Source organism: Lipotes vexillifer, unplaced genomic scaffold (genome assembly GCF_000442215.2).
Source record: "Lipotes vexillifer unplaced genomic scaffold, Lipotes_vexillifer_v1.1 scaffold329, whole genome shotgun sequence".
NCBI lineage: Eukaryota > Metazoa > Chordata > Mammalia > Artiodactyla > Lipotidae > Lipotes > Lipotes vexillifer.
Genome location: NW_006774067.1, coordinates 1,703,891 through 1,710,133, shown reverse-complemented (window position 1 = coordinate 1,710,133; position 6,243 = coordinate 1,703,891). Strand labels below are relative to the sequence as shown.

At 42.3% G+C, this 6,243-nt stretch overlaps 1 pseudogene; it reads right to left on the bottom strand.

The window, feature by feature from the left end:
- Positions 1–5,597: 5,597 nt before the first annotated feature.
- Positions 5,598–5,926, bottom strand: LOC103085378 (transcription initiation factor IIA subunit 2 pseudogene; annotated as a pseudogene).
- Positions 5,927–6,243: the final 317 nt, after the last annotated feature.

Below are 6,243 nucleotides of genomic sequence, written 5' to 3'. Positions count from 1 at the left end.
TGATCAGGTAGCATTGTGGGAAGTGAACTGGAGGGTCCTAGGCAGGAGGCAGAATGACCCATGGCTATGGCAGTCATCTATGTAAAATGAAAGGAGCTTCAAAGAAAAATGTGAAAAGTGGGCAATTAATAATAAGATAAATATCCGCTGGTGATCTATTAGAAACGGGAGAAAAGAGAACAGGGAGGGAGAGGAAGACATCAAGGATAGTTACGAAATCTCTGGCTTGAGTAACCAGGTCGTAACATTCACAAAGACAGACAAGGCAGAAAGCAGAGGAGGTTTAGGTGGGAAGATAATGGTTGAATTAAGCTAACTGAATTGTCTAAGGGATGTCAAAGTGTCTGTCCAATAGGAATTGGCTACATAGACCCAGATCTCAGGAGAGAGATTTCAGAGCCAGAGATATCTATTTGGGAATCCTTGTAAGGTGATGGCTGAATTCATAGGAATATATGAGATCATCTGGGGAAAGTACATAGAACCCACGAAAGGCTTAAATTCAAGGGCAGATAAAGAAGGAAGAACTTTGGAGGAACTGAGAAGTTGCAATCACAGAAGTAGGAGGAAAACCAAGAGAAACAAATTCATGGAAGCTGAAGGATGTTTCAAGAAGCATGGCATGGCCAACACTGTAAAATGCTGCAGAGATATCAAATGAAATAAAGACTCAGACCATAGCCATTGCATTTAGTCAGGAGGTTTTAGTCCCCTTGGAAAGGAAACCACTATTTCTGAGGAGTGATAGAAACTGAAGTCAGGCAGTGGGTCAGGGAGTAAATGGAAGTTGAAAGTGTGGAAAAAAATGACGAAATTTTTTAGAATCTTGGTTTTAAAAGGAATGTGACAGATGGGACCAAAATCCAAATGAGACACAAGACCGAGGGTACTCGCCCACGCACACGTGTGTGTGTGTGTGTGTGTGTGTGTGTGTGTGTGTGTGTGTATTTGGTTGGTTAGTTTGTTTGTATAGTTGAGAGAGCCCTTCAGTGTTTATGTCCTGAGAGCGATAGAGTCAGGGAGAGGCTAAAGATACCGGAGAGGGAGGATTAAAAAATGGAGGGCGTTCCCTAAGAAGCTGGCAGATAGGGACCAAGGGCGCTGATGGGAGAATTAGCCTTACATAGAAGGGAGAAGGGACACTTTTCTCAGGACCAGCAGAGGAGGGAAGGATGGATGCAAGTAGTAATAGGAGTATAGGTAGTTAAGGGTACTAGTTAAGAGACTCTTTCTGTAAATCCTGATCAGCTGTCAGGAATGAGAGAGTTGGTCACAGTAATATAGCAATGGTTTCAAAAGCAATCGCAGGACCGGGTTTCTTCAAACAAACAAAAACTATATGTATATGTATATAAAGAAAAAAAGAAAAAGAGAAAAGGAGGAAGAAACTTTACCTTAAAAGAGACTTACCAGACATGTCAACCAATCACAAAATATTGACCTTATGTGGATCCTGATTCAAACAAGCTTTTTAAAAAAAAGTCAAAAGGCAACAAAGAAATGTGAAAACTGCCTGTATGTACGTCTAGTGGTATTAGAAAATGACTATTTACTTTTTACTGAGATAATGCTATTGTGCTTAGTTTTTTAAAGTGTCCTTATCTTTTAGAGTACATACTGTATTCACAGATAAAATAATATGATGTCAAAGATTTGATTTAAAATAATTTGGGATAGAGGCCATAATGGAACAAGACTGGTCACGAGCTGAGTAACAGATATATGGAGGTTTAGGACACTATTCTCTCTGCTTTTATAAATGTTTGCAATTTTCCATAATAAAAATGTTTTTAAACCAAAAATACATACTTTTAAAAGCCAGAAGAAAAAAATAAGGCAATTGTGGGGAATGAAAGTGATAACCCAAGACACACAGAAAGATTAATATGCAGCATTGTAAGTCTGCCTAAAGTTGAACACAATCAATTTGTTGCAACAAAGCTGAGTGACTTTTTTTCCTAGCAGCCTTCAGAAGGCTAGATGTGAAAGTGAAGAATTTGCACTGGTACAGGGTAAGGATCTTGAAGGATATGACAGCAGAAGGGATACGATGGTATTGACTAGAGAAAAAGTGAAGCATTAAGCCATCATCCTGTCTAGGCTGGATAGGAAGGATGTGAAAATATGGAAGTGACAGACATTATAGGGACAAAAAGGAACCGGAAGTCTTGAAGAAAATGCATGGCTGGAAAATGGAGGTGAGAAAGCTGGAAGAATTATGAGCCTGTGGTTAGCAAGCCAGTCTATGGAGTTTAAGATTTCAGCTCTGGGTGATGACAAGGTCAAGTGTAATTGTAAATGCCTATGAAGTGCCTATGTAAAAGGATGGCTGAAGTGGGATGGAGGTGAAAGTCAAATAGAATTAAGACAGTTGTAAAAGTGTGAGGTTGGGTGCTGGATGGGTCCTAAAAGAACACTAAAATCTCGCATAAAGATGAGGCTCAGTTATAAGTTCTGTAACGATAAGGTCCATGTCTCTCTTTTTAAAGAAATTAATATACACCCAACATTGAAGACAGTGCCTGGACCAGAGAAGATGCTCCAAATAGTTGTTGAGTACATGAATGGAAGGACTATGTCACTAACTCTTTTTTTATATATAAAATTATTTATTTATTTATTATTTATTTTTGGCTGCGTTGGGTCTTCGTTGCTGCGCGCGGGCTTTCTCAAGTTGCGGCAAGCTGGGGCTACTCTGTTGTGGTGCGCGGGCTTCTCATTGCGGTGTCTCCTCCTGTTGCGGAGCACGGGCTCTAGGTGTGCGGGCTCCAGTAGTTGTGGCGCACAGGCTTAGTAGTTGTAGCTCGCGGGATCTAGAGCGCGGGTTCTAGAGTACAGGCTCAATAGTTGTGACGCACGGGCTTACTTGCTCTGCAGCATGTGGGATCTTCCCGGGCCAGGGATTGAACCCATGTCCCCTGTATTGGCAGGCAGATTCTTAACCACTGCATCACCAGGGAAGTCCCATGTCACTAACTCTTTAACTTAAAGCCTTCAAGTTTCTACTTACCACTGGTTAGCTGGTTAGTTGGGAGTGGGAGAATGGCATGGAAAAAACAGACCAATGAATATGCACCAAAGCAATATTCACAGAGCAAAAGAAATATTAAAGAAGTTAAAAGTGGAACCTAGGAGAAAAACTCAAATGAGTTCACTCCTTTTTTAGTCATTTATGCCTGAACTAATATATGAGCTGTGGTCGAGTTAATAACTATCTATGAGTGTACGGAAGGATATTTTAAGGGAGGGGAAAACAAGAGAGCATTGTTTGCCTAGTGCCCTGCCCTGTTGCTGTCTGGCTGGGACCTGGCTCAAATGGGAGTTGATCTGGATCACACCAGCCTGAGGTCATCTCCGGTTCATAAGCCAGTGAGCAGGGCCAGGAATCAGGCCTCTAGGAACCCCTGTAACTCCATAACTGGGCAGAATAAACTCCTCACCCAGCAATTGATCTGTCCACCTAGGAATCTCAGGAACAAATTAGAATTTTTGAGAATATAGTTGGCTCTTATAATTGGGAACATAGACCACTATCATTCAGTCACTGTTGATTCATTTATTCAACAAAGACTGAGAAATAAAATAGTGGTTTAAATTGAAGACTTCCCTGGTGGTGCGGTGGTTAAGAATCCGCCTGCCAATGCAGGGGACACGGGTTCGAGCCCTGGTCTGGGAAGATGCCACACGCCATGGAGCAACTAAGCCTGTGTACAAGTACTGAGCCTGCGCTATACAGCCCATGAGCCACAACTACTGAAGCCCGCATGCCTAGAGCCCGTGCTCCGCCACAAGAGAAGCCACTGCAATGAGAAGCCCTCACACCGCAACGAAGAGTAGCCCCCGCTCGCCGCAACTAGAGAAAGCCTGCGCACAGCAACAAAGACCCAACATGGCCAAAAATAAAAATTAATTAATTAAATCAATCAATCAATCAATAAACTGAAGACATGATTTAGAAAAGACATTAAAAAAAGAAAGTGAGAGAATTAAAGACTAAGCTTACAAATAAAATTCTTATTAATAATACTCTCAAATACCGAGTGAGTTTACCACTGGCCACATACTAAGTCATGTGCTTTACATAAATTCTCATGTCACCATCACAGTAGTCCTGTGATCCAGGTATTACTAGGATTCCCATTTAACAGGTGAGGAAACAGGGTAAGAGGTTAAATGACCTTTCCAAGACTACCAGCTAATATGAAACCAGTCCAGGTCTAGCTGACTCTAAAGCACATGCTTCTAACCTGTACTCTAAACTGCTTTACTAAACCCTGGAAGGCAGGAAGGGAGTAAATGAAGCCCCATGTAGACAGACTTGAGCTACTAGTGATGAAGGATCTGAGGCTTTGAGGAGTTAGGAATGTAAGATAGAAGAAATTTTTATAGTATCTCTCTGGTCTCTGCTCTCACATTCATGTAATTCATATTTTCAACAGAGAAAGGAAAGGCTGCGTCAGAGACACGTTAAGGGCAGGAAAAAAAATGGGAAAACCGACAACAACAACAAACTTCCAGAGATCATTTAGGCCACTGCCTATCAGAAAACAGAAAAGGGAGGAACTCCCAAAGTCCTCGAGTCCCTACTTCCCTGTGAATGAAAGAGACTAGTATGTAAATAAGAGCTTTGCATAAGCTAGACATTCTTCAAGTCCAGTTTATCTACCGTATGAGTCACTTCCTTTTTTTTTTTAAACAACTGATACGATTAGACCTTTTTTTTTTTTTTTGTAATTTATTTATTTATTTTTTTGGCTGTGTTGGGTCTTCGTTTCTGTGAGAGGGCTTTCTCTAGTTGTGGCAAGTGGGGGCCACTCTTCATCGCGGTGCGCGGGCCTCTCACTATCGCAGCCTCTCTTGTTGCGGAGCACAGGCTCCAGATGCGCAGGCTCAGTAATTGTGGCTCACGGGCCTAGACGCTCCGTGGCATGTGGGATCGTCCCAGACCAGGGCTTGAACCCGTGTCCCCTGCATTGGCAGGCAGACTCTCAACCACTGCGCCACCAGGGAAGCCCTGAGTCACTTCCTTTTTAAAGCAAGAATTAAAAGAGAGGCATATAATCATTACCTAGCACAAACTTTTTTTTTTTTTTTTTGAGTTTTAAAATGAATTTATTAAAGAATGGTCTTAGGAAGCCCACAATGTTTGATTTGTCGTAAAAAGAAGTTCTGGGGCTTCCCTGGTGGCGCAGTGGTTGAGAGTCCGCCTGCCGATGCAGGGGACACGGGCTCGTGCCCGTGTCCGGGAAGATCCCACATGCCGCGGAGCGGCTGGGCCCGTAAGCCGTGGCCGCTGAGCCTGCGCGTCCGGAGCCTTTGCTCCGCAACGGGAGAGGCCACAACAGTGAGAGGCCCGCGTACAGCCAAAAAAAAAAAAAAAAAAAAAAGAAGTTCTGTTTCTTCATGCTGTATAATAAAGGTAATGTAAGAAGGTACAGAGTTATAAGCTTCTTTCTACTGGAATTCTCTGCTAGTACGGCACAGTGCAGTCACTTCTGCAATGCCAGAATAAATTTTTAAAAAGTCTCTTCTATGCTTCTCTTCAAAAAGCGATGACCAATAACAGGATAGCATTAAAAAGCCATTTTTTTTCCTATTCATTCTGTAGTATTGGAGCCAGTATTTTTACCATCACAGGCTACAATTTTCACTTTATCCACTGTAATAAGTTCTGTCACCTCTCCGAATTCAACATCATTCAATACAAAAGTCCACACATTATCACAGGATCTGTACGTATTTAGAGAGCCCCTGAAACTGGCTGTGTTCCTGACCCTCTTTGCCCTGCTGAATTTATAGCCTTATCAAACTGAAGTAGAACTTGAAAGGCAAGCTGGGGGGCAACCTGTTGAGACTGTACAAGCTCATCGAGGCTCTCCTGAAGACTGTTTCCCAAAGTGGTATTTCTGTACAACTGATATGCCATGGCTTAGGAGGGAGAAATTCTTTTTCTTATTCAGGCTTGCATTGATATCTGTCGAGTCACTAACCCACACAATCTTAATAGACCTTTTCCTCTCATTCAAGTAGCAAAAAGGTAAAGGGCTCTTCCTTGCACAAAACAACAACATCGTTTTGCATATACTGTACACACAGCCTGACCAGTTCCTATCCTCGCTGGCAGAGAGAAATGAACAAGTAAGATAAACAGGCAGATGCCGGTTAACCTGCCACACTTACAAAGGGATCTGAATAACAAGAAGCCTTTGACTGACTCAGGAAAGGTTTATCTCCTCCAAAAGG